The following is a 27,809-nucleotide window of genomic DNA, read 5'->3' on the forward strand; positions in this document are numbered from 1 at the left end:
ATGAACATGGGATTAGGACACTGGTTCTCAACTGCAGCGATTTTGCCTCCCAGGAGACAATTGGCAACGTCTGGAGCATTTTCAACCCCATGTCCCGGGTGGAGGTGTTTCTGGCATTTCTCCAGATGATAGAGGATTATGGGTAGGTATTTACAGACCAGGTACGCTGATAAACGTTTTACAATACACAGGACAGCGCCTCACAACAAATAATTATTTAATTATTAATCCATGGCTTGAAATGTCAGTACTGCTGAGGTTGAAAAATCCTGGGTTAGAAGAAAAATGACTTTTCTCTGATCTCCCGTTTCCAAAGCATTTTACCTAAGTAGCACGTGTACCCATTTTACTGATTAGGAAACAGGTTCAGAGATGTTAAGTAATTTACCAGTTAAGTAACTCCACTTTCTTGCCTGTGGCATACATTTCAACTTGTTGAATTTGCAGAGTATTTTAAACAATATTGTTCAAATAATTTAACACCATATGTGTAGTCTGCCAGAAATTATATTTTTGCTTGTGAGATTTAAATTGCAGTTAACTCTTTACTAATTCATGCATTTTCAAAGCTTAAAACACAAGTGAGGCAGATGGCATCCCCATCTCTGTATCCATCCTTGTTTTTACACGTACGAAAGAATATATGACATAAAAATAAACACCACTAATCTTAAGAAATATATAGCCTTGTTTTCTTACCAGACTTCTTGCCCTGTGTTTGCAATGAGTTTTTCCACAGCAACAGAATCCTTATACTTTAGTAAGAGTGAAACAATTATAAAATGTATCACAGAATACAGAAGTTCTAAGAGGTACTCCAAAAGATCTCCTGCATCCCAAACATTCTCCTTCTTACCCACTTTGTGCAATAGGAACCTAATTTCTTCTTAATAGTCCAATTTAGTCACTCTAGTCAGTTCAGTGGTCCTCTTCTTTGCCTGTTGGTTTACTTGCATTGAGGAGGCCAATGTAGCCTGGTGACAATCTCAACTACTTTAATAGAATCATTGGTGTGTCCTCTAATGATTTTTATTTTATGGAATTTTAAAAATTGCGATATAATTGACATATAACGTATTGGTTTTAGGTGTACAACATCATGATGCAATATATGTATTTCTTGCAAACTAATTACCACAACATGTTTAGTTAACATCCACCACCATACAGTTACAGATTTGTTTTTCTCTTCTGAAAAATTTTAAGATCTACTCTCGGCAATTTTCAAATGTATAATACAGTAGTATTAACTATAATCACCGTGCTGTACATTATATCCCAGGAATTATTTATCTTATTGACTAGAAATTTGTACCTTTTGACTACCTTTACCAATTTCACTCACCATCCCTACTTCTAGAAACATCCAATCTGTTTTCTGTGTCTGAGTTTTTTTTAAAGATTCCACATATAAGTGAGATCATACAGTATTGTCTTTCTCTGTCTTATTTCACTTAGCATAATGCCCTCAGGTTTCATCCATGTTGTTGGAAATCACAGGATTTCCTTCCTTTTTATCGCTGAATAATATTCCATGATATATACCACATCTTCTGTATCCATTCACCTGTTGGTTGATACTTTGGTTGTTTCCATGTCTTGGCTGTTGTAAATAGTGCTGCAGTGAACAAAGGGGTGCAGATAGATACCTTTTCTAGATAGTGATTTTACTTCCTTCAGATAAATACCCAGAAGTGAAATTGCTGGGTCATATGACAGTTCTACTTTTATTTTTTGTTGGAAACTCCACTGTTTTCTATAGTGGATGCACCAATTTGCATTACCACCAACAGGGCACAACGGTCCCCTATTCTCTATATCCTTGCCAACATTTGTTATTTTCTGTCTTTTTGATAATAGCCATTCTAACAGGTGTGAGTTGGTATCTCATTATGGTTTTGATTTGCATTTTCCTGATGATTAGTGATGTTGAGGACCTTTTCGTGTACCTGTTGGCCATCTGTATGCCTATTTTAGAAAAGATCTATTCAGATCTTCTGCCCATTTTTGAATCAGATTGTTTGGATTTTTGCTATTGAGTTGTATGAGTTCTTTATATATTTTGGATATTGGGAGTTTTTTATTGTTGATTCAATCTTATTGATTCAGTCTGTTCAGATTTTCTGTTTCTTCATGATTCAGTCGTAGTAGGTTGTATGTTTGTAGGAATTTATCTATTTCTCCTAGGTAGTCCAATTTGTTGGTGTATAATTGTTCATAGTAGTCACTTATGATTCTTTGTATTTCTGTGGTATCAGTTGTAATGTCCTCTTTCATTTCTGATTTTGAGTCCTCTTTTTTTCCCCTTGGTGAGTCTTAGCTAAATGTTTACCAATTTTGTTTATCTTTTCTATTGTCTTTTTAGTCTCTATTTCATTTATTTCCACTTTGATCTTTGTCATTTCCTTCCTTCTACTAACTTTAGGTTTAGTTTGTTTTTCTAGTTCCTTAGGTTGTTTGTTTAAGATCTTTCTGATCTCTTACTGTTGGCGTTTATCACTGTGGATTTCCTTTTTAGAACTGCTTTTGCTATGGCCCGTAAATTTTGGTATATTGTATTTTCATTTCTATTTGTCTCAAGGTATTTTTTGTTTCTCTTTTGATTTCTTCCTTGCCCCAATTGGTTGTTCAGTAACACGTTATTTAATCTTTATATATTTATGAATTTTCCAGTTTTCTTTTTGTAATTGATTTTTAATTTCATACCATTGTGGTCCAAAAAAATGCTTTATGTGATTTTGATCTTCTTAAATTTATTAAGACTTGTTTTGTGGTGCAGCATGTGATCTATCTCAGAGGCTGTTCCATGTGTGCTTGAGGAGAATGTGTATTCTGCTTTTGGAAAGAATGTTCTGTAAATGTCTGGTCAACTTGTTTAAGTCCAATGTTTCTTCGTTGACTTTCCATCTGGATTATCTGTCCATTGATGAAAGTTGAGTATTAAAGTCCCCTAGTATTACTTTATTACTATCTGTTTCCTCTTTATGTCTGTTAATATTTGCTTTATATATTTAGATGCTCCTATGTTGGGTGCATAAATATTTACAAATCTTATATCCTCGTGTTGGATTGACATCTTTATCATTATATAATGACCTTCTTTGTCTTTTATTACAGTTTTGTCTTAAAGTCTATTTTGTTTGATATAAGTATAGCTACTCTAGTTTTCTTTTGCTTTCATTTGCATGGGATATCTTTTTCCATCACTTCATTTTCACTCTGTATGTGTCCTTACAGCTGAAGTGAATCTTCTTGTAGGCAGCATATAGATGGGTCTTGTTTTATTATCCATACTTTTATATATCCATATTTTGATTGGAGAACACAATCTATTTACATTTAAAGTAAGTATGTACTAATTGCCATTTTGTTCATTGTTATCTGGCTGTTTTGTAATTCTTTTGTTCCTTTTTTCTTTTGATTTCTTCCTTCGTGATTGGATGATTTTATGTAGTGGTATGCTTAGATTCCTTTTTCTTTATCTTTTGCGTATCTGTTATGGAATTTTGCTTTGTGGTTAACATGAAGCTTACATAAAACACCCTATATTTATAACTATCTATTTTAAGTTGTTAACAATTTAAGTTTGAAAGCGTTCTAAAGCTCTACATTTTTACTCTCCCCCCAGCATTTTGTTTTTGATGTCACAATTTATATCTTTTTATCTTGTGCATACATTAACAAATTATTGTAGTTATAGTTTTTAGTAATTCTTTTCTTTTAACCTTCATAACTAGATTTATAATGATTAACCACCACCATTACATTAGATTATTCTGAATTTAACTGTATATGTATCTTTACCCATGAGATTTATACTTTCATAGTTTTCCTGTAACTAATTTATATCAGCTTAAAGAAGTACCTTTAACATTTCTCAGAAGGCCAGTCTAGTGGTGCTGAATTCCTTCATCTTTTGCTTGTCTGGAAAACGATCTCCTTCAATTTTGAAGGACAACTTTGCTGGGTAGAGTACTCTTGGTTGGCACTTTTTTCTTTCAACACATTGAATATATCATGCCACTCCCTCTGAACTACAAAGTTTCTGCTGAAAAATCTGCTTAGAGTGTTATAAGGATTCTCTTGTACATAACAAGTTGTTTTTCTCTTGCTGCTTTTAAAATTCTCTACTTGTCTTTAACTTCTGGACAAGTTAATTACAATGTATTTTGGTGTGAATCTTTTTGGGTTCATCTTGTTTGGAACTTTCTGGGATTCCTGGATCTGGATGTCTGTTTCCTTTCTAGATTAGGAAAATTTTCAGCCATTATTTCTTTAAATAAATTTTCTGCCCGCTTTCTCTCTTTCTTCTTCTAATAGGACTCCTATAATGTAAATGTTAGTCTGCTTGATGTTGTCCCATAGTCCCTTAAGCTATCTTCACTTGTTTTCATTCTGTTTTCTTTTTGCTCCTCTGATTGGATGAATTCCACTGCCCTGTCTTCAAGTCACTGATCTTTTCTTCTGCTTTATCTAGTCTTATGTTGAGCCCTTCTTCTGAATTTTTCAGTTCACTTATTGAATTCTTCAGCTCTCTGATTCTGTTTGGTACTTTCTTATATTTTCTGTCTCTTTATTGAAATTCTCACTTTGTTCATGCATTGTTCTCCTGACCTCAGTGAGCGTTTTTATGACCATTCTTTTAAACTCTTTATCAGGTAAATCACTTATATCTGTTTTATTTTCTTGAGGTTTCATCTTGTTCTTTCATTTGGACCATATTCCTTTGCTTCTTCATTTTCTGTGACTCTCTGTGTTGGTATCTATTTGTTAGATTAAAAAGCCACTTCTCTCAGTCTTGAAAGAATAGTCTCATGTAGGAGATTAAACTTATAGTTCTACTCTCCCCTAGCTCTAAGTTGTTTCTCAAACCTTTGCAATTGTCCAAGGAGCCTTTTTTGTTCTTAGTGGCTCCCAGTAACTGAGGGTTGACACCTGTCAGTGTTCCAAAGAGAAAGATTTCAGTCAGCACCTAGATACAGGATGATTAGAAGCCAAATACTTAGGCAATATCTTTTAAAGCATGCCAATATACCTATTTTAGGGGAAGACTTTGAGATGGGCATTTCTGTCTGCTCCTTCTGTACTGAGCCCTGGGGAGGCTACCCAGTTAAGAACTGTTTCTTCTTTTGCTACTGTCCATAAGCTCCTTTCTTGGACACACCAGCGACCTGGAGCTGGACAGAGCGCAAAGATGATGCCTGCCAGCCTAACCATTTTTGGAGAGGATTCAATAGGTCCTTGGATGTGTGTTAAATTAGAAGACTGCCCGTCAGTCTGCAGCTATTAAGATAAACTAATAACTTCGTTTATAGAAAGACTGGGTCAGTCTGCTACCTGGAAGGATAGATAGTTAAGAATTATTTTGCTGTTATTTGTTACAGATCTGTGGGACCTGCAAAGGTAACTCCTGGCCACCAAAGTCAGCAGTCAAGGAGCATCCTCTGGGTGGCAGATGCAAAAACCGTTGTGCCAGACATCTGCATAAATTCCTTCGGCCCTCAAGCCAAAGCTTCTAAGGTAAGCAAATAGCATTTTTCATGGAAAGACTGAGTGCCTTTTGATCTGCTGCCTCTGCACTGGGCTATGGGAGGTTAGCCACGGTGAGTTCCTGTGAGCCCTTTCAGAACTGTGTTTTATTTCATGATAGCCTTGTGCGTCTTGTAGATTAAAGCCCTGTTGGCTTTCAAAGCTAGATGTTTTGGGAGCCCATCTCTCAGGTAGAAGAAGTCTTAAAGTTGTGGTACCAGCTGTGAGGTACCCTTTGCTCCTCAGGCAGAAACTGGGAATTTTGAGTTCCCTCCCAGTTGTGTGTTACTGCGCCGGGTGTGGGGTTTATGGTGAGTTTGTGTCTTAGCCTCTCCTACCCGTTTCAATGTGGGTTTTTTCTCATTTGCCATTGTGTAGGATTCGCTCAGCTAGTTTCTAGATTTCATTAAGAGGGAATTATTCCTTATGTAGAGGTAGATTTTGTGTATCTGTAGGAGGAGATGAGTTTGGGAGCCTCTTACACTGTCATCTTAAACCAGAAATACATGTTATGGATTCCTACAAGAAATGCTTTATCACCAACATTTTTGATGTCACAGATACTGACTGTTGTATGGAAATACATGGATATCAGTTATTGATTCCAGAAATTATTCAGGAATGTTGGACTCAATGAGAAGTTTTAAGAATACCTTAACCAATTTATTTCATTCATATTTTCCACTTAATATTTGCACAAGAGTTAGATATAACAATTCATGTCTAATTAAGTATAAAGGGTTATTTTATTAAGTATTAAATAAAAGCTCCAAGTGAAATGGAAGCATGAATTGTTGTGTTTAATGGGCCACATTGTTTCTTTCTTAGTGGTATGTAAACTAATGGTGCATTGTAAATGTGTTTTAAGATTTGAAGTGATATGGAACATATCTTAAAATAATAATTCTATAAACATGTTCATAAATTATTTTATTCTCATATGAATACTGTAAAAGAAGATGGGCATTATTGTTTACATAAGGCAAATGAAACTCAGGTAATTTTAATTTTCTTATAGATGAGGATATATTTTATTTTACAGACTTTTGAAATTAAGCTAATAAAATAGTTCAGTAATTTGTTTTCTATAACGTTAAGCCACAAATATAGAGCATTTCTACTGTTGAGCAGATAATGTTACATAATGCCACTTTTTTGAAAATGAAAGATAGGGGTTAAGGATAGGAAGATTTATGTGTGAAGTTAGGAAATACTCAGATATTCCTGGAAAGGAAGCAAAAGATCAAACTTGAGAGAAATGTAGTGGTATGGAAAATATCTCTAATCAAGGCAAAGTGGTTTTATGGTATTTATTATCATATTATAGATTTAGGTCTTGTTGTTCAGTCCTTCAAAGGTGGCTCATTTTCTCCTAGATATTGTGCTTTCAAATTATACAGTTGTTTGGTAGTCAGATTCTTGCTTCCAAGCAAAGAAAAAAAGAAATCAACTCTGGAAGTATTGTTCGTTTACAGAATCAATGGAAAGGCTCAGAAAATAAGAAAGGTTAAGAGAGTCTAGGCAACCAAAAAGACAGCCACGGTCATGCTATGAGAATATGTTTGTTAGATTGCCATCCCAGAATACTCACCATCATAGTACTATACTCAGGTGACATGTATGCCCAGAGTCTGGGACAACCAACATTTCAGCCTTTCAGTTTCCTCCTGTCAAGAGTTATACATTTTTGAATTCCTAAAATGGGCAATTCATACTCTGAGCTACAGAGTACATTTAGCAGACAAGCTACAGGTACATTTGATTATTATATGCCATGCCACATATATTTTGTTTAAATATGACTGAATAGAACATTTTAAATATACATTTGATAAAGCCACTTTTAGCTATAAGGAGTTTTATTATTATTGCTTTTCTTTTAAGGAGTGCTATTAAGAAGTGAAAAACCTGCAAAACATCCCTAGAACTCCAACCTTCATCCTGCTATGGGCATGGCCATTTTATTAACTTCTTTCTTGCCAAAAGTTAAAATATGTAGGAGTATTCTCCCTCTAGAAATCTAATCCAATTTTATTGTAAAATATAATATGATTCACCTTATTTGCTGGAATTCACCTATAAAAGTAGGTATGCCTATAGATGGTAGAAAGTCATTTTAAACAATCCTTGATTACACCAAGCTCCAGTGGCCACTTGACTTCCATCTCTGAATTCATAGTCTTTCAGTATGTAACATATAGTTTATCTATTTGTTTGTTTTTAACTTACTGCAAAGGTAATGAACGATTGTTTAAAAATTTGTAACATTACAGAAATACAAAACAAAGAATGATCAATCCCCATAATCTTGCTCTCAGGAATAACTCCAGTTAATAGCTTGGTTGATCTTACTCCAGACTGCCTAGGTTCGATTTCCAGCTTTTCCATTTAGCTGGCAGTCTTGGGCAAATTATTTGTCCTCCCACTGCCTCAGTTGCCTCATCTCAGTGTAATAGCACTGCCTTTCAGGGTTTGGTGAGGGTGTTAAGAAGAATATGTAAAGTGTTCAGCATAGTTTCTGGCATATATTAAGTGCTTAATAAATGCTAGTTTTTGTACAGGTATTAGTCAGGATAGGGTAGATTATGTTAAAGTAACAGACAGTAAAATCTCAGTGGCTTAACACAACAAAAGTTTGTTGCTAATGCTGCATGTTTTACACAGATTAATGGGATGTTTTATCCATGCAGTCACTCAGGGACCCAGGGTACTGGAGACTCTACCATGTTGTGGTCATATTCTACAATAAATGGCCCCTTTAGTTATAGCAGTGAAAAGAGACTATAAAATCACACTTGGAGTTTTTACTGCCTCAGTCCATTACTGACATACTCCACTTCCAATTACAATTTATTGGCCCTAACTAGTAACCCTAGCTTTGTCCAACTGCATGTAAGCTGGAAAGTATGGTGAGTGGAGTGCAGAATATTTGGTGAGTGCTTATACCTCTGTTGTAATCCACTCTTTTCCACCCAGGATGGTATATTATCCAAACTGTGTTGCAATTTTTCTGTTTTCTTTTTTTTAAATGTGATATAATGGACATCTCCCTGTATCAATACGTATTTATTCATTTATTGACTATTTATTAAGCCCTTCTATGTGTTTGAGGTAATTTCTGAAAGATATGAAGAAGTGAGCCTTGTGAATATCTAGAGGAAGAGCATTCCAAGAAAATAAATCTATCAATGTGGCTTGGTGACGTGTACATGACGATGCATTTTCCTGTTTTGTATATGTTTAAAATTTTCCATAAAAAAATAACAAAAAGTGTTACTGGAGAGCAGGCCCTTCTCAATTATGTTACCAGAGAGCAGACCCTTCTCGGCGAGGTGTCCAGGTTCTTGACGTCTTGAGCAAAGAATTGAAGGAGACACAGAAATACAGTGGTGAAAGAGTAGTTTATCAGAAGAGAAAGTACACTCCAAAGGGATAGAAGCAGGCCTCAGCAAAAATGAGGCTCAAAAGGCAGCATTATTAGAAGAGAAAGTACACTCTAAAGGGATAAAAGCGGGCCTGAGCAAAAGCGTGGCTCAAATGGCGCCAACTGGTAAGAACTTGGAGTTTTTATTTCCTTCTCTTCTAGAATGGGCTACTCCTCTCCAGGTGTGGGTCCACTTGATAGGCACCTGTGATTGACAGGAGACTATTACCTCATCTTTCTAAAATGCACGTATTCTTTCCCAGAATTCAGTCTGTTATAATAATATTAACGAACTTCTGGGCATATGTATAATATTATAATGAGGCCCAAGTGAAATGAAGGTCATTGTGGCCTTTACTGCACAGGTGTGAGTGACCAGTCTGATCTAATTAGATATTTTGTATCCTTTAGCTTCCTCATAATGATTGAAGGTTATAGTAAATAAGAGAAAGATTTGGGCATGGAGGGGAGGTCTTCTGGGCAGTTGCTTTCCATAGGCTGCGTTGAATGTGTAGGAATGTTTGGAGACCCCATTCCTATCTCTAACTGCCTGCCTTATGTCCCCCTTGAGAGACATAAGAGAGATCCCCATAAATTTCTATGGGAAGTTGAGGGACATGAGATGTCTTCTGTAGTTGCTTCCTGCTGAATGTGGCCGTTGTCCCTCCCTGTCGGGGATTAGGAGAACTCTTGCCCGGTCTGATCTTAGATGAGGGGAAGGAGTCTTGGGATCCACCCGGAAGGTTGTGTTGACCTCTTTGGACGGGATGTACTAGAAGTCTTGCTGGGGCATCGTTTGTATCCCATCGGTCCCTAGATGAGGAAAGATAGATTTTGGTTAAACAGTTAAAAGTGTTCGCCCAAGAAACAGAACCCCAAACCACAGACGCAAGGTGGCTGTGTGATGGAAAGTATTTAGCTTCATGGAGCCTGTGGCCTTTTTCTCTGGTTTCACCAGTCTTTCAGGTGGCATTGTTCACCCAGGAGCTGGGCCTGGAATGGGCTGGAGCAGGGGGCGGGGGACTTTCTATGATTCAGGCTAGGAACAATCTTCAATTTAAGATTAAAAAGCTGATTTGAAAGGTTATTAAGATCAGCAACTAGGGAGCTAAGAAACTAGAGAAGACTTAAAATTCCTATCAAAATTCCTGTATCAAAAGTAGCCTTGGTTGTAAAGCTTGCATCCAGATTTTATGTCTGCATTTTGGAGAAGAAAAATAATGATAGAAAATTTAATAGATATTCTCAATTTCCTAAAAAAATAAAAAGATTTTTACCAATTTGCCTCCTCAGAAACAATGTTTTATAATAACGTCCTCATTAACTCTGGCTACTATACAATCTAGCACTTGATTAGAGATTGCTGTTTGTCACTGCATACACAATTGTTTATGTTTATTGTTATGTTTATGTTAGTTATGTTAGTCTGATCTTTCCAATTATTTGTTAAGCTCTTAATTGCTACAATTTTTATACCCCTTTCTATCATTCCCTTTAAAGTGATTAAACATATAAACATATAATAAATTTTCTATAAAAAATTATAGATTGAGAAGTAAAATGTAGTGATGACTTTATTAAATTTAACCTCAGTTCTTATAGCATTTTATTGTTTTGAGAATGTAAAAGAAAAAAAAGTAAGCTGCACAAAAGTTTATACCCACAAGCAATTTAAGTTTGGAGCGTTAGAGACCTGATTCAAACATATTTTAGGTATTTTTTTCAAGTAATTGGCCAGATGTGAAGTACAATTGAATAGAGACCTTTTTTAGTTATATACTTGTCATGATTCTTCCACTGAAAAATTTGTTCTTTTGGTAGTTTACTTTCTGTTACCATAGAACTAGGCTACATTGCACAAACACTTTGAATAAATTCTGTCAGTTTTTCCTTAAGATGACCAAGAGTTCAATAATAAGATGACTGTGATTGAAGCAAAATAATGAAATCAGCCTTGTTCAGTGCAGAGTTTACTGGACTCTAACTTATTTGGCTAAATTGTGAGGTCACGCCCAGACACCAAGGAGGAGTGTTACTAAAAGATCATTCACCTCCCGCAGAACCACCCTGCATTTAGGGAAAGTGGTGACAGGCTGTTCAATCGGTGAGGAAGACGCTTGTCAGAGACAAATTTGTCAGTGTTAGTCATACAACTAGAACATAATGTTTAAAGGGAAATACATGACACTGCTGGGAAGCTATGTTAGAAGAGCTGTGGCCAAAGAAAAGAGAATTGCAATTTTAGGGAGAAATGCACTTCCATGATATAGATAATGTGGGAGCCTGATGTATAAAAAGTTTCATTTTCATATTTTATTTCACCTTAGTTATGATCTATTTTATGTGAGGCAAAAATCTCTATTTTGAGAACAATGTCATTATCTCAGGAAGGAAGGATTACTGCATCAGGCTGACGTTCAGTTGGAAACATTTTTAGGATTTGGAATGATTAATTTTTAGTATCAAACTGTTTAACCATAGGCCTTACCTAATCATAAAAACATTTTTGGAAGAGTGGCCATACCTCAGTGTCAAACACAGAAAAGGCTTCATTATGATTCACAGGTCTCCAAACTGCTTAGAGACCACAAACAGTAATTTTGATCTCTGAATGTCAATTTCCTCATCTGGAAAATGGAGACACAGATTATCTTTCTTCTACATTTTCCTGGTATGTTCTGAGCCTAGTTCTTCAAATTCCTGAGCCTAGTTCTTCCAGGCAGAAACCCAAGCACATGGAAAAATAAAAAATAATAAAAAGAACCACACATGGTACCCTCAAAAATAATGTTCCCCATGTTAATTGCTAGTCCTCCTCCCAAGGGAGAATTTCCTTAGATTTCTAGGTGAGGATTAGAGCTTTGCTTTACACTCCTCTATCATGTCAACGCTCTATTCAATCATCCTTCATTTATTCATTCTTTTTGTGAGTTGATCATTCCCCAAATATTAATATCCAACCATGTGTCAAACACTGTGCTATGGACTGGAGATAAAAAGCAGAATAAGATAGCCATAGTTCCAGCCCTCAGGGAACTCATAATAGAGCAGGGAAGACTGTCACAGACCTGAGTTTATGCAGAAGTAGTAGAGGATGTTATGGGAGCCTTCAGCAGGGGATTACTTTACCTATTTGGGGGGTCATAGTGGGTTTTAGCAATATCAAAGCTAAAACAAGAAAAATAGGAGTTGGCTAAGCTAAGAATAAAGGGGAAAGTGTTTTAGGCAGAAGGAGCAGCACTGAATTGATTTTGAAATCTGTACTGGAAGGAAAAGTCAACATGGCTACAGTGTAGAGAGACAGGATCCAGATTTCAGAGGCCTCATTAAGCATTTGGTCTTCATTCTCAGAGTAATAGGAAGCCACTGAAGTTTTTGATTTGTTTGTTTCATATATTTATGCAGGAAAGTGACGTGATCACTTGCATTTTAAGAAGCTCATTATAGGCACTATGTACAGAATGGAGGAGAGGGTGGCACACCAATAATATATGTAGGTAAAGCAATTAGGAGGCAATTGGAGGAAATGGATTAGGAGATTGGCAGAGAAGAGGAGGCAAAGTGGACTGATTCAAGAGATATATAAAAGACAGAACAAGGGTGACCTTCATGTTTGCTTTGCCTTTCTGAATTGGGAGTGCCTTCTGATGTGAGGTGCAGGGAGGTGAGCCCAAGTAGAAAGCAGCAATATTTCTAGGTAGAAGAGGAAGAGATCAGAATTTGGGCTGTGGAGGTGGCTGTAATTTGTGACAAATGACAGAGCGGTGAAGAGGGGACTCTCAGAAGTTATCTTCAGAACTATGGCGAAGTGTTTGGCTGCACATGTGCAAGGCAAGACCATGTGAGGCCTACCGGTAGTGATTGTTAGGGAACTGACAGCTTAACAAAAATACCAGTGCTAGAAGATTGTGGAATTCCAGTTCATGGAGAGATCTTATTGAGTGCCTTGGGAGTTCAACTGAAACCCTAGTAAGGTCCGTGCTGTAGAACTAAGGACAAAACCAAAATAAGATCAAGGTTAAATCACAGTAATTAACAACCTGCCAGAATGAAACTTAAGACTCTTTAAGGAAAGACAATAAATACAGTTCCTCACAATGTAGCAGCCAAAATTGTTTCGAGTACAGTAAGAAATTATTAGACAAGTAACTCAGGAGGGAGGGAAACGTGACCCTTAATCAAGAGACAAAATAGTGAATAGAAATAGAGATGACACTAGATATTGGAATAAGTGGGCATGAACTTTAAAGCATCTAGAAGTATGTTGAAGGGTTTTAAGGAAGAGGTGGAGTTTTTAAAAGTAGGAGTGAACAGATGGGGAATCTCAGCACAGAAATAGAAACTAGGAAAACAGAACTGAATGGAAATTCTGTAACTGAAAAACTGCTAAACAGAGCTTACAGGGAAACTTATCTTAAAGGCTACTATTAGAAACAAAGAAAGGCTAAAAATTAATGCTCAGAGCCTAAAACTTAATTTAGAAAAGAAACAGTAGAATAAACAAAATAGAAGGAAGGAAACTAAGAATAAGAGGAGAAAGTGATGACATAGTAAACAAATTTGTGTAGTGAAAATCCTAAATGAGTTCAGGTAGAAAATGGAAACTGACAGTATATAAGAGATAATACATCATTATAAGGATTAGTTTAATATTACATAAAAACATGTTTGATAAAATTCAATATATTTATAATTTTTATTTTAAAAAGCTTTTTAACAAACAAGGAATAAAAAGGACCTTTCTAACCAAATAGAGGTTATCTACCAAATACAGCATTACACTTAATTTGATATGTTGAAAGCATTCTCTTCAACCTCAGGAAGAAGACAGGTGCAATAAAGGAGAACAGATATAATGGATCTCAGGAGGTGAAAGATACCCCTGAAACTAAACAATACTGTAGTCCAACATAAGGAAATGAAGAGATGTATCATGTTTATCAATTATAAGATTCAATGTTTTTTAAATCAGTTCTTCCCAAATTGATCTATAGATTTAATGCTATTCCGATCAAAATGCAAATAAATTTTTGTGTGTCTGTGTACAACTTGTCAAACTATGTAAGTTATATGTAAGAGCCAAAAATATACTTTCTTTTTATTTTTTTTTTAAAGATTTTATTGGGGAAGAAGAACAGGACTTTATTGAGGAACAGTGTGTACTTCCAGGACTTTTTTCCAAGTCAAGTTGTTGTCTTTTCAATCTTAGTTGTGGAGGGCGCAGCTCAGCTCCAGGTCCAGTTGCCATTGTTAGTTGCAGGGGACGCAGCCCACCATCCCCGCAAAGGAATTGAACCGGCAACCTTGTGCAACCATGAGCCCACTGGCCCATGTGGGGATCGAACCAGCAGCCTTCGGAGTTAGGAGCATGGAGTTCTAACCGCCTGAGCCACCGGGCTGGCCCCCAAAATATACTCTTGAACAAGATGTGGAGATGTGCCTTACAGATTATCTTATTAAAAATTTATAGTAATTAAGGAAGTGCGATACTGATTCAGGAATAGAAAACTGACCAATGAAACAGAATAGGATATCCAAACAGAACCCACCTATATGGAAACTTTATTTGTGGCAAGCTTGTTTTGCAAATCAGTGAAAGAAAGAATGGACTTTTAAAAGTGTTAATATAATTTGAAAGAATGACATTAGACCCCGGCCTCCCACCATGCACTAAAATAAATTCCAAATAGATCAAAAGTCTAAACGAGAAGGGCAAACAATAAAACTATATAGAAAAATATTTTATGGGTTTGGGGTCCAAAAGGATTTCTTTTAAAAGATCCAAAAAGTGTAAATTAAAAAACAAAAGATAGCAGCCCTTGCAGCTGCAGAAAATGCATTGGAAGGGGACAAAAGTGAAACCTGATGGAACAGCTAGGTACATTACTTTTCAATATTCATGTGCATATGGGTAACCTGGAGATCTTGCTAAAATGAAGTTTCTGGTGTGGAGGTCTGAGATCCTGCTTTTCTGTTAAGCTCCCAGGTGATACTGATGGTGTTGGTCTATGGCCCACACTTTGGGTAGAAAGCTGCTGGGAGACTGTGCAGTATCTAGGTGACAGATGATAGCGATTCAGAACAGGGTCATGGCAATAAAGATGGAGAACAGTAGATGGATTCAAAATATCTTTCATGCTGGATTGGGGAAAAGGAACATCAAGGTGGGTCGCAATCTTCTGCCCTTACCACCCCCGCTCCACCCTTTTAAAATGAGAATTCTCATATAGGGAGGATGAATTTTAGGTCAGGCGCTCTCAGTAGAACTACTTGTACATCAACTCCCATGCAAATGCTAGTGAAACTTCTGGACTCGACTGTGTTAAAAGAGCACTTCTTCTCCCTACACATGCATTGCAAAGTCTTCTGTTATTAATATTTATTGGTATTGCCATTCCCAATTACCTTGGCTGGTTCCTGGGATTCTTCCCTACCTTGTGGTGGAACGCATGGAACTAAGAAGAAGAATAAGAGTGGTTCTCAAAGTACGGCCCCCAGATCAGCAGCATCAGCATAATATGGGGATTTGTTGGCAATGAAAAATTCTTAGATTTCACTTTATACCAACTGAATCAGAAAACCTGGGGGTAGCTTCCATCAATCTGTATTTTAACAAACCCTCCAGGTGATTCTGAGCCTCATTTAAGTTTAAGAACTGCTGAATTAGAAAATATTAGTGGACATTAACATCATGGATCCAGGATCTTTCTGAGGGAATTTTTCAGGAAGATAAGAAAAAGAAGATAAAACAACTTTAACCAAACACATTAGAACACCTGGGACATATGAAAATAGGCCACGTGAGACTCTGAGATCATGTGCAAGGGTAGCTTTCACTATTACAGTCTGCCCTTCCTGTGTGCTTCCATTGTGACAGGAGGCATAAAGAAAGTAGGAAAGAAAAAGGAAGACCTGTCTTCTTTCATTTAAAATTAATCATTTAATAATTTTCAACTTAAGTGGATATTTGACATTTGCTCTTGTCTTTGTACCTCTCCTTTCTACTAGTGAGAATTATGAATTAGGGGTATGAGGATGGAAGAATATAAGAAGCTAAGGAGTTTTTTCAAAATATGTATCTCCCATCCATTCCCCCTAACTGAACTGCTGATGTAGGAGTGGACGAGCACATATATCTGAGAAATCTTCCTTGTGATTCCAATCTACTTTCATCCTCACCTTTCCCACCAACTATTTTACCTTCTTGTCAATGCAGTAGGAAGTATAAGGATCACCATATTTATCTTCTGTCTTCCAGTACTTACTAACCTGCACCTACTATATGGTCTCTGCCTTAAGAGATGTAATTTAAAAAAAAAAAAGAGAGATGTAATTTTCTACATAAAACAAACATCCAGTGAAAACGACTAGATGAAATACAATCAAGTGCTATAGTGTGATAGAGACTTCAGGACTATGAAATTTGGAGAAGAACAAATCTACGTTTCCCACTCACTTTCACAACGTTATCTTCTCATCTCAGAATATTGGGGCCAGATGGTCTTAGCTGCCAAAAGGACAATTATGCACTCACATTTCACCTATGCCCATGAAAAAAAACTACAGAAGGGAAGAGTAACAGAAGTTACTTTATGAAACACACTTGAAAATTACAGATGAGTTAGCACCAAAATAACCTAAAAGAAAATAGGAAAGGTCTTTTGCGTAGGACCTCCTGTTGGGCTTGTGTGTGTTTCATGTTTCTCCATTCCTTTCCTGTCGCCTGACTCTTCAACATTTTGCTTCTTTTTTATTGTTTTAGTAGTAAACAAATAGGACAGGGGAAGTAATAAATAAATTTTAGTATAATTTATCTTGTAAATTTCTAATGATGAGAAAATTTCAAAGTGTTGGCTAAGCTTTATGTAGAGATATAGATGTGAATTCCAATATGTATTGTTAAGTGAAAAAAATAAAACCCAAGGTGAGAACAGTGTGTAGATATATAATTTCTGTTAAAAGGGTAAAAAAAAAAATATTTATAAATGAGCTTAAATGTTTTGGGGAAGATAAATACAAAACTGGTAACATTGCCCCTGAAAAAATGAATTGGTGACTGGTAGACAGGGTAAAAATGGGAGTTTTCACTGGATACTTTTTTACATTTCTTGGATTTTAAACCATGTGTTTGTATGACCTATTAAAAAAATAAACAGCATTTTTGAAAAGTATTGGCTAAGAGGAGATTTAGGAATCTCAATCCTTTCTTCTAAAAGGTTCATGGTATAATAGAAAGAGTATTGTTTTTGGAGTTAAAAAAAAAAAGGACCTGGTTCCAAAACCTGGTCTGCTACTGACTAGTTTTGTGACCTTGGCCAAATTCCTTAAGTTAACTCAAGATCAGTTTGGGCATTAATAAAATCCGTATAACAAAAGCTACTTTGTGAGGATGAGACATTATATAAAACTGCCTTGTGCTTACTAAATGGTAGCTATTATTCCATGGATTTCAATTATCCCTGCTATCCTTTACCACCAATTATGAGTTGGATGTTGGTTAAAGGGAACCTGAAGTTTGAATGAGGTCTAAGAGAGTCTTACTTTACAGATATCAAATAACTACCTGTGTGTAAGAGAAACCAAACATTTTTTAAAATATCGTATTCATGTGCTTTTTGGGTCTTTGGGTACAAAAGTCCAAGACCTTTTCAAGACTTGTTTAAGACTATCCCAAGAGATCAAACAATTAATGGCATTTAATGATGGCCCACTCCATAATGCAGTTTCATAGTGGTTCTTGTTTCTTTCCTGCTTCACCCCACCCCCTTTTCCTACCGCTGTTTCTTGGAAGTGCTTGCCCTAAAAGCAGCAATAGCCCATAAGCTTTGTGCCTCAGGCTATATATACTTTCTGGGAAACCCAAGCTAAGAGTGGGGTCTGCCTAATCCTATTGAAAAGTCTGGGAATCTGCAGCAGATACTGTTGGTGCCCTGTCCATACACCTTCAAGCCTTATTAATATTAACAGGGCTTGCTTTCTTGACTGCCGGCATTTGAATCTCTTGCTCTGCTAGAGGGCTTTCTTTGCCACCCGAAACCAGTATTTTCTCCCATTCAATAGATTGTCTTTTAATTTTCTTGATGGTGTTATAGTATACAGCACAAAAATTATCAATTTTGATTAAGTCCAATTTATCCTATGTATCTTTTTTTGTAACCTGTCCTTTTGGTGTTGTCTAAGATCATTGCCTAACCCAAGGTCACTAAGATTTAATCCTGTGCTTTCTTCTTGTAGTTTTATAGATTTTTTACATTTAGGCCTACGAACTATTTTTAGTTCGTTTTTGTGTATGGTTGAAGTAGGGGTCTAACTAATTTCATTCACATGTGGTTATCCAGTTGTACAAGTATCATTTATTGAAATGATTGTTTTTTTCCTATTGAATACTGTGTTTCTCCGAAAATAAGACCTAGGTGGACCATCAGCTCTAATGCTTTTGGGGCAAAAATTAATATAAGACCCGATATTATATTATATTATATTATATTATATTATATTATATTATATTATATTATATTACATTACATTACATTACATTATATTATTACATAAGACCCAGTCTTATGTTAAAATAAGACCGGGTCTTATATTAATTTTTGCTCCAAAAGATGCATTAGAGCTGATGGTCCGGCTAGGTCTTATTTTCGGGGGAACACGGTAGTCTTGGCATCCTTATGGAAAATCAATTTACCATAGCTGTAAGGGTTTATTCTCCATTTTATTCCATTGATCTATATGTCTATCCTTATACCAGTACCACACTATCTTGACTACTGTAGTTTTGTAAGGTTTGAAATAGGAAGTGTGGGTGCTCTAACTTTGGTCTTCTTTTTCAAGATTGTTTTGGCAGTGATCCTCTTAAATAAGATCATGTTATTCCCCAGCAAAAAACAAAAAAAAACAAAACAAAAAAACCCCACTCTGATGGTGTCCCATGGCTCTGAAGAGTCAAACTCCTTTGTTAGCCTGTTGCCACGCAGCAGCCTACATGTCTGTCTCCTCGTACCTGCCCCTAAAGAAAGGAGAGTCTATGAGATGGATCCTTTCAGGGACTTTGCTTCACCTTTGTGCTTGCACCTTATGTCTCCCTGTTTGGCCCCAGAAAGATGGCTGGCTAGTCAAAGACGGGTATGACTCCCCATGCGGGAGGCAACCCAAGCCAGACACAGCCACATGGGGGCCATCTGGGGAACTCATGGGGTTGATAGAGTTGGGCACAGCCCCCCACCTTCCCCCAGCTAAGAAGGGCTGCATCTGCCTCTGTGGCTGCATTCCTTCCCACAACCTGCAGGGGAAGTGATTCAATGATGTACTCTCCATCTGTTCATATGTATGAAGGTTTTACCCCTGGGTGAAGTACTTATCCAGAGACTTACTGCCTGCAGGCAAGGGTGATTGGCTTCAATCAGTTTCCTATTGTAATGTATGGGATTCACAGATCTTGAGATTGACAAACTTTACTTTTACTTCCATACCTAATAAAAGCCTTGTGTTGGCCTGATTCTGGGCTCAGTCCTTGAGGCTGCAGTCCCTTGGCCCCGCTGGCACTCTATTCTTGTCTACTGCCCTTCTTAACCTTATGCCGCCCTCCCTGCTTCCCACAACTCTTGTCGTGCTGAACACGACATTAGCCCATGAGGCCTGATGTGAGCTGGACCCATTCTTTCTAATACATACTTATCTGGCGTCATTACCTCTCTCACTATGCTCTAGCCAAACCTTACTTTACAGTTTCTCTCACAGGTCAAGATCTTTTTTGCCTTCAGACAAGTTCCTTTTGCTGGGAGCAGTTTCCGTTGCATACCTAGCTCCTTCTCAAACTCCAGCTCTCAGCTTAAACACCACCTCCTCAGAGAAACTACCTTGGCCATCCTATCTAAATTAGTGCCCCAGTATTATTAATTTCCTTCATGGTGTTTACCATAATTTATAATTATAATCTTTTGTCTGTTTACTTTTTGGGTCTAGCACCACCCTCACGAAGGAAGTAAACCTCTCTTGGTCACAGTATTTGGCACATAGTATGCCCTCGGTAAATATCTACTTCAGGAATGACCCCTTGTTTGTTTACCAAGCAAGGGAAAGTTGGAATGGAGGTAGGAAATAGCCTTGGATTTTAAAGACCCCAGAAGAGATAGGGCCTGTAAATTTCAGGGGAAAGGAAGGAAGTGGGATTTCAAGAAAAAAACAAGATGAGGGAAGAAAAGGCAAATTTGTTGGTTGAGGCCTTATCCTCATGGGGTTACTGCAAAGTGTTAGCAAGGCCCACTTCTCATGTGTGGTAGGTAGGGACAGGTTTGTGAGTTAGCTAGCTGGCTAGTTAGTTTGGTGCAACACCTGACATGTGCTTCACCCACTGCTTTCCCAACCTCTTGTTGCTGAATGGTTTGGATTCTGTCATTGGCTAGCAGGGATAGAGAAGGAGGGAAACGTGCTTCCACTTCAATAGTGGTCAGGTGAGATGCCCTCTGCAGATAACAGGATGCCCAGGGCCCCATCCTGTGTAGAGCTCACACTCAAATTGTTAAACATATATTTATAACTAATGCTTTTCTCTCTCTCCAGAGGATCTCCAGTCTTTCCATTTGGCCAGATTTTCATTTATTATGGTGATATAATTCTTATTTGCACTGTGATAGTGCCCTATTTTATGGTTGATAGGGTTAGTTTAGATTAGAATGCTGATAATCAGATTGCTTTCTTAAACATCTCTACTTCATTCTATACTCAAATTTCTGAACTAGGAAGCATTAATCCATAAGACTTACTTCATTCTGGTGTCAACTTTGTTAATGCTAACTTCTAAAGTACCCAAAAGGCGACTGATTGCGAGCAGTGCACCATAAGTACTGCAGTGACAATGAGGTTGATAGTGTGGGTTTTCTTCCTCTGTACTGGTCACTTAGGTTTTCATGGAGGAAAACTGACATGGTTATAAATATCTTAGCCAGCTATTCAGAATGGTGTTTTTCAACCTTGTGAAATGAACAGGCGTCCTGTAAACACCTCTTGTAGACCTCTAAGAATATGTCAGCAGAGAAATATTGACTTAAGATAAAAAATCTTGTTATATAAAAATACCTTTTAATTGTGAGTTATGATGAGAAATGAGTAGTTTATAAGTGATAAATAACTTTTAAAAACAATCAGGGATTGAGGAGCCCTGTTTAAGAAATCTTGAAATATAACCAAATGAGAGAGTGGAGCTGGCACAGTTTCTCATCACCATGAATGGAAGAACAGTGCCATGGGTTTGTCTGTCTCCCTCTGCTAAAGCAAATAATCGTTAGAACAGTGTGGAGAATTCTCTAGGAGAGGTAGGAACAAGGAAACACTTAACTGGAGGGGGTGGCATTTGAACCGAGTTTGAAATCTATGCAGGACTTTAAAAAGCAGATGGGAGAAGGGGGAAAAATCCATTTCAGGCAAAGTGCAAAGATGGAGGTGGAAAAGGTCAAGACTCAGTAACTGGCTGCAAATTGCGCAGGATATTTGAGGGCAAGGCACATTTGGGGCAGTGGTAGACAATGAAACTGTAAAGGTGGTCAGAAGGTAGATCACAGAGAGTCCTGTATTTCATGCAGGGGAACTTAGACTCGATGCTGTAAGTGGCGGGGAGCCACTGGAAACGTTTAAGCAGGGGAGGGCCAGTCAGATCTGCACTCTCAGAAAGAGTCCACTGCCAGCAACAAGGGCAGTGAATTACTTGAAGGGACTCAAAACAAGAAGCTCGGAGACAAGAAGCTATTGTTATAGATATACACCAAAGGGAGGCATGTCTGAACGTATATTAATTCCAATGGGAATGAAAAGGGGGACATTTTGACACATGTTAATGGAATAGAATTGAGAGGACTTAGTAAAAAATGAGTATGGGTATGAACATGAGGGAAGAGTCTAGGGTGAATCCCAAGAGTCTGTCTTAGATAATTGAGTGGGTTAAAATGCTATAAACAAGATGAGGAAATCACGAGGAACTAGTTTGGGGAAGAAGATTAATAGTTTAGCATTGGGTATGTCATCTTAGTTGCTGGGAGATGTCTATAGATAGACATATGGAACATGTGTTCAGATATGAGATCAGAGCTAGAGGAAAAAGATCCTGAAATTCTTAGTGGTCCCTACCAGTGTAAGGTCCATGCTCTTAACCCTTATCACTGGGCCTAGTAGTTCAGGTTCAGGTCCTGTGTATAGATGAGGTTGTCTAGTGGGGATTATAAAAGGAGATGAGAAGAGACCCAAAAATGAGACCCTGGGAAATACTAAACTTTGAGAGAGGGATGAAAGAAAAGAACTTGCTAAAGAGACTGAGAAGTTAAGAACAGTTGCCTCTGGAGATGGGAGGAGGTGGTATAGAGATGAGAAATATAAATGAGTTGAGAATGTTCTCCATATCAGAAATTAATGATGAGTCCATTGGGATTTTGTGTATCCCTTCCAAAGCGAGTAAGCTGCATCTTGTCACAGAATGTAGATAGACCTGATGTTGCCAGATCTTTTGATTTTTCAAAAGATATTGGGAATTTCAATGTTTATGCCAAATCTCCTCTTATACAAATGTTGGATCAAATTAAATACAAACAAGAACTATGTATGACCATAGTTGGTAGGACGTTTGAAACAAGAAAATCAGAGAATGGCATCATCATTGGATATATGTTATTAGAGAATATTAAATGTCTAGAAAACTGCTTAGATAAATCAAAAATGAAAAGTTATGTTTGATAATGGTATTTTCTGGGTTATCCTACCCGATGTATACTGTTGTTAGATGTTTGAGACTATAGAAAAAATAAAGGGCTATAAGATTTTAGGCTTTAGGCTTTATGAATATAAAAACGTATTAAGAGAACTTTTCCAAGATGGAAATTTCTGGTCAATTCCATTCAAACTATCACTTACTTTTATTTGGCATGTCCGACTATTAGTTTTGCTCAACATATAGCTTTTGCATGCCATTTCTTTTTCGGTCAAGAGCCAGAGAGTAAATATTTTAGGCTTAGAACTTTATTTACCAAAACAGGTGGTGGGTTGGCAATAGTTTTCTGACTCACTATGGGATACTTCTTAGACTGGAAAACAGAGTTGTGTACATCAGCACGCTGAAATAAAAAAAGTCGTGATTTGCACTTTGTCAATTTCTGTAGTGTAAATGCTTCCAGTGAAATGGGTGGTTTCACACTACCAACAGTTTAGCAATTGGATTACAAAATTCTTGAATATTTAACAATTGACTTTCATGAGCTGGTAAGAGTCAAATCCAGCACACCACTGGAACCATACCCCTGGGATATGGGATAATGCACTGGAAAGAGGTAAAGCCAAGGGAAATATAGGGAGAAAAAAGTTTAGTACTTTTTTTTACTTTAAAAAGGTTTGATACATATGAATAAGCAAAATTACTGGAATATGCTTTTCCCTACTTACTAATATTTATGTTGTTTTTGTTTGATTATAAAACACAGGGAGAACATTTTATGTACATGAAGTGATCAGTTTTGCATTATCAGGAAATTTGGTAGCATGTTTTATGTATATATACGGACATGTTATATATAATATTTTTTATATTCTAAACATGCATGTTTTATGTTATGTATATCATTTTTCAGGCCCTTTTCTGGTTCACACCTTGTTTCTTTTTTTCTATGTCTTGTGATTTTTTTGATATCAGACATTATAAATGTTATATTGTTAAGTGTTTGCATTTTGTTATTTGGTTTTTTTTCAGAGTATTGAAGTTTGTTTTGGCACACAGTTAGTGGTTAGGTTAGTTGTGGATCAACTTGACATTTTCTACCGTTATTTAAAGATTTGTTGCAGTGTGCCCAGAAGTGTGCATATAAAAGCTAGGGCTAGTTTATCTTTAATACTAAGCCTTGACCCCTCTGGGGTTTCTATTGATTGCCCAATGGCTGATGTAGATACTACACTCTGATTGGGTAGAATTTAAACATCTCTAGCCCTCTGTGTGCTCTGAGAATTTGCTCAGTTTACAGCCTTTGATGATAATTCTTTGACCCCAGCCTTGTGGAATTTCAGTCTATGCATGTGCAGATTAGTATTCCGTCATAGACTCTGGAGACCCTGTGCAGATTTTGGAAACTCTTTCTCAGTATATCTCCCTCCTCTCTGGTACTTTGTTCACAAATTCCAGCTCCCTCCCCTCCCAAAAATTGAATCTCTAACTCCTCACCTTAGTGAGACCACTGTGCTTTGTTTGCGTTTTCCTTCCCTGTGCTGTAATCTCAAACTTGCCACCAGGTAGGAAGCTGGGGCAATTGTGAGGCTCATTTTATTTGTTTTGTTTCTCTCAGAAATCAGTCTTCCCATGTCTGTTGTCACAATACCTGAAAACAGTTGTCTCTTATTTTTTGTCCAGGTTTCCAGTTGTTTACAATGGGAGAGCAAGTTCTGTACCAGTTACTTCATGATCAGTAGTGGAGCTCAGTATTTACAACGTTGAATCTTCCAATCCATGTATATTTATTTAGGTCTTCTTTGCTATGTGAATAAACTTTAAAAATTCTTTCCATAGAATCTAACATTTAGTGTTAGATTTATTCCCAAGCCTTCATACTTTTATGCCATTGCTAATGGTATTCTTTTAATTTTTTTATTTTTCTACCTACCAGTTGCTAATATAAAGGAAAAACATAAATTTTGTTTATTGAGTTTTTTATCCAATAACTTTGTATATTGATTTTTCTCTCCAGTAATTAAAATATTAATTCTTTTGAATTACTTAGGTATCATTTTCAAATAATGAATAATGAGAGTTTTGTTTCTTTAATTGCAATCATTATGTGTATTTTTCCTTGCCCTACTTCTCTGTTCAAGAGCTTCATTGTAATGTTGAATACATTTTCTTTCTATTTCTAGCTGTCAAAGATTTTTCAGTCATTAATAGATGTTGAATGCCATCAAATGCTTTTCTGCATCTATTGAGATTTTGTATGTGTTTTTTTACTTTACTCTGTCAATGTAGTAAATTACATTGATTTTTGAATTCTTACTTGAAACCAGTTTGTACTTCTGAAATAAACCCAACGTGGTAATGATAGATTTTCCTTTTTATACATTGCTTGATTTGTTTTGCTATTGTTTTGCTAAGGATTATTGCATCTATGTTTGTGAATGAGAGTGTCCTGTAATTATCCTTTCTGTTTCTATTCCTATAAAGTTCGGACTTATATATTACACTAGCCCTGAAACATTTTTGAATTATTTATTTCTTGAATATTTGCTAGAACTTGCCTAGTAAGCCATCTAGGACTGAAGTTTTCTTTGTGAAAATTTTGAACCTCTGTATCTCTAATAGTGCTTCTTGCCTTAAAATTTATTTTGGCTCATATTAATAGGCCATACTAGCCATCTTTTGGTTAGTATTTGCATGACATATGTATTTACCACATATCTTTTTACTTTAAACTTTTCTATCTGACATGTTTTGGATGCCTTTCTTTTAAAGAAAATGTCATTGGATTTTTAATTTTGTCTAGTCTGGCAATCTTACCTTTTAACTGGAGCATTTAGTTCACTATCATTTAATTTCATTTCTTATATATTTAGGTTTAAATCTTTTTTGGGATTTCTATATGTCCAATTTCTTTTTCTCTCCATTATTGAATTCTTTTGGATTAATTGAGGTTTTTTTGAATAACCATTTCATGTTTTACCATTTCTTGGGAGTTATAGTAGACTATTCCTATTCATTAGGTGTTACTAGAAATTTTAACGTGTATTAACTTATCAAAGTCCTAAGCTAAGTAATACCTTTATGTTTGGTGTAACATAAGGACTTTAGAACGCTTTAACTCCATTTATCTTCTTCCTGATTTATGTTACTGTTGCTTGTATTTTAATTCCAGTGTTTCAAATTTTACAAGTACTTCATAAGTCATTGTTTTTATTTTATTCCTATATTTACCAGTAAATTGTCACTTCTTTTTTGCATCTCAGACTATACATACCGTACCTCTCTTTTGGTTAATAACAATTTTTGTGAGTCATTTTCTGCTGTCATTTCTGCTGGTTCTTGCTCATATTGCCTTGTTTCTTGTGTGCTTGGTTATAATTATAGATTTTCTTTTTTTACTGTAAGCTGCTCTTTTCCCTTAAAATTATTTGTGAGGGGAACAAATGCATGGTGATGGAAGGAGAACTGACTCTGGTTGGTGGACACAAAATGGGATTTATAGATGATGTAATACAGAATTGTACACCTGAAATCTATGTAACTTTACTAACAATTGTCACCCCAATAAACTTTAAGAAAAAGAAAATTATTTGTGGTGATTCTGTGAGGCCTCAGATGAAGGGGAATTCCTTCAAAGAGTCTTGTGCGTGCTTCTACCTGGTGCATAGCGTTCTCCCAGGGCAGGCCCACTTTAAAACTGTCTTGCTTGGGGTGTTAGAATCATCAGGTAGTGTTTTAAAGAATATTTTACAGGTTTATGAAGCATATTTAGTTATTGGTGGGAGGAGCTGTCTGCATAACTGAGTGTGCCAAATTACTGAAATGGAAGACATTGTCTAAATTTTCTTCTAAGTGTTCTTTTAAATTGTAAAATATTCATGACATAAAATTGACCATTTTCACCATTTTTCAGTGTACAGTTCAGTGGGTTTAGTACATTCACATTGTTGTGCAACCATCACCACTATCCATCTCCAAAACTGTTTCATCTTGCAAAATTGAAATTCTCTACTCCTAAAAGACTAACTCGCCATTCCTTCTTCCCCAGTCCCTGACAATTACCATTCTGTTTCCTGTTTCTATGAATTTGACTACTCTAGGTACCTCACGTGAGTGGAATCATATAGTCTTTGTCCTTGGGGATTGGCTTACTATGTTTAGTATAATGTCTTCAGATTTCATCCATGTTGTAGCATGTGTCCTTCTAAGAGTTTTAAAGTGATTTTTTTTCATACTTACCTAGGATTAATTTGCATTTAGGTGTGAGGTGCAAATCGAAATTTATTCCAATATAGATATCTCATTGTCCCAATACTGTTTGTTGATTATTCCACCCTTTTTACATTGATTTGTAATGTCACTTCTGTCATATATTAAATATCCATATATAACCTTGCTCTGAGCTGTCTGTTTTGCTCACTTGGTCTATTTATCTGTACGCATACCAGAAAACTGTATTCATTATTAAGGCTTGAAAATAATTCTTAATATCCGGTAAGACAGATCCCTTCACCTAGTAGATCTGGGTTTTCCTAGTGTCAGCCCTGGTCATAGGGAGCTCCCCACAGTCCTGTGGGTGGTGTGACACAGTATACAGGCCGAGAATTGTAAGTCACCTGCTGTTTTACTTTGCTGGTACCTTCAGGTCCTGTTAGGTTCTGTTCAGATGTTTCTCCCTGATTTCTGGAAATGCCTCAGGTTCTAGCTATGTGGAGCAGAAGCACCCACTTCATGGCACTGCTGGGACTGAGAAGTCCGCTGACTGTCCATTGTCTTCCCAGAGACTACTGTGTTTCCCCGAAAATAAGACCTAACCAGAAAATAAGCCCTGGCATGATTTTTCAGGATGACATCCCCTGAACATAAGCCCGAATGCATCTTTTGGAGCAAATCTTAATATAAGACCTGGTTTTATTTTCGGGGAAACATGGTAACAGCTGCCTCAAGAGCTGAAACATTCAACATATCCCTTTAGTAAATATTTATTAAATACCTACTGTATGCTAGCATTGTGGATATAGCAATGATCCTAATAGTCTCTGTTCCAATGACATTTATATTCTAGTTTGTTAAAAGGAAAGTAGTTTTTTTTTTTTGGGGTGGTGGTATAAGGCTATACTAAAAAGTGCTAAGGGGCCTTCTACATGATCATTAGTG

The 27,809-nt window shown here is 36.6% G+C and overlaps 1 protein-coding gene across 1 annotated transcript in view; it reads left to right on the forward strand.

Moving 5' to 3' along the window:
* STYX (serine/threonine/tyrosine interacting protein) overlaps nucleotides 1–26,225 on the forward strand; it is a 68,055-nt gene extending 41,830 nt beyond the window's left edge. The window contains exons 11-12 of the transcript XR_013993294.1: nucleotides 5,385–5,520; nucleotides 24,336–26,225. The gene's annotated coding sequence lies outside the window, so the exon portion shown is untranslated. The remainder of the gene's footprint in view (nucleotides 1–5,384; nucleotides 5,521–24,335) is intronic.
* The last annotated feature ends 1,584 nt before the right edge of the window (nucleotides 26,226–27,809 follow it).

Source organism: Rhinolophus hipposideros, assembly GCF_964194185.1.
Source record: "Rhinolophus hipposideros genome assembly, chromosome: 5".
In the NCBI taxonomy this organism is placed as follows: domain Eukaryota; kingdom Metazoa; phylum Chordata; class Mammalia; order Chiroptera; family Rhinolophidae; genus Rhinolophus; species Rhinolophus hipposideros.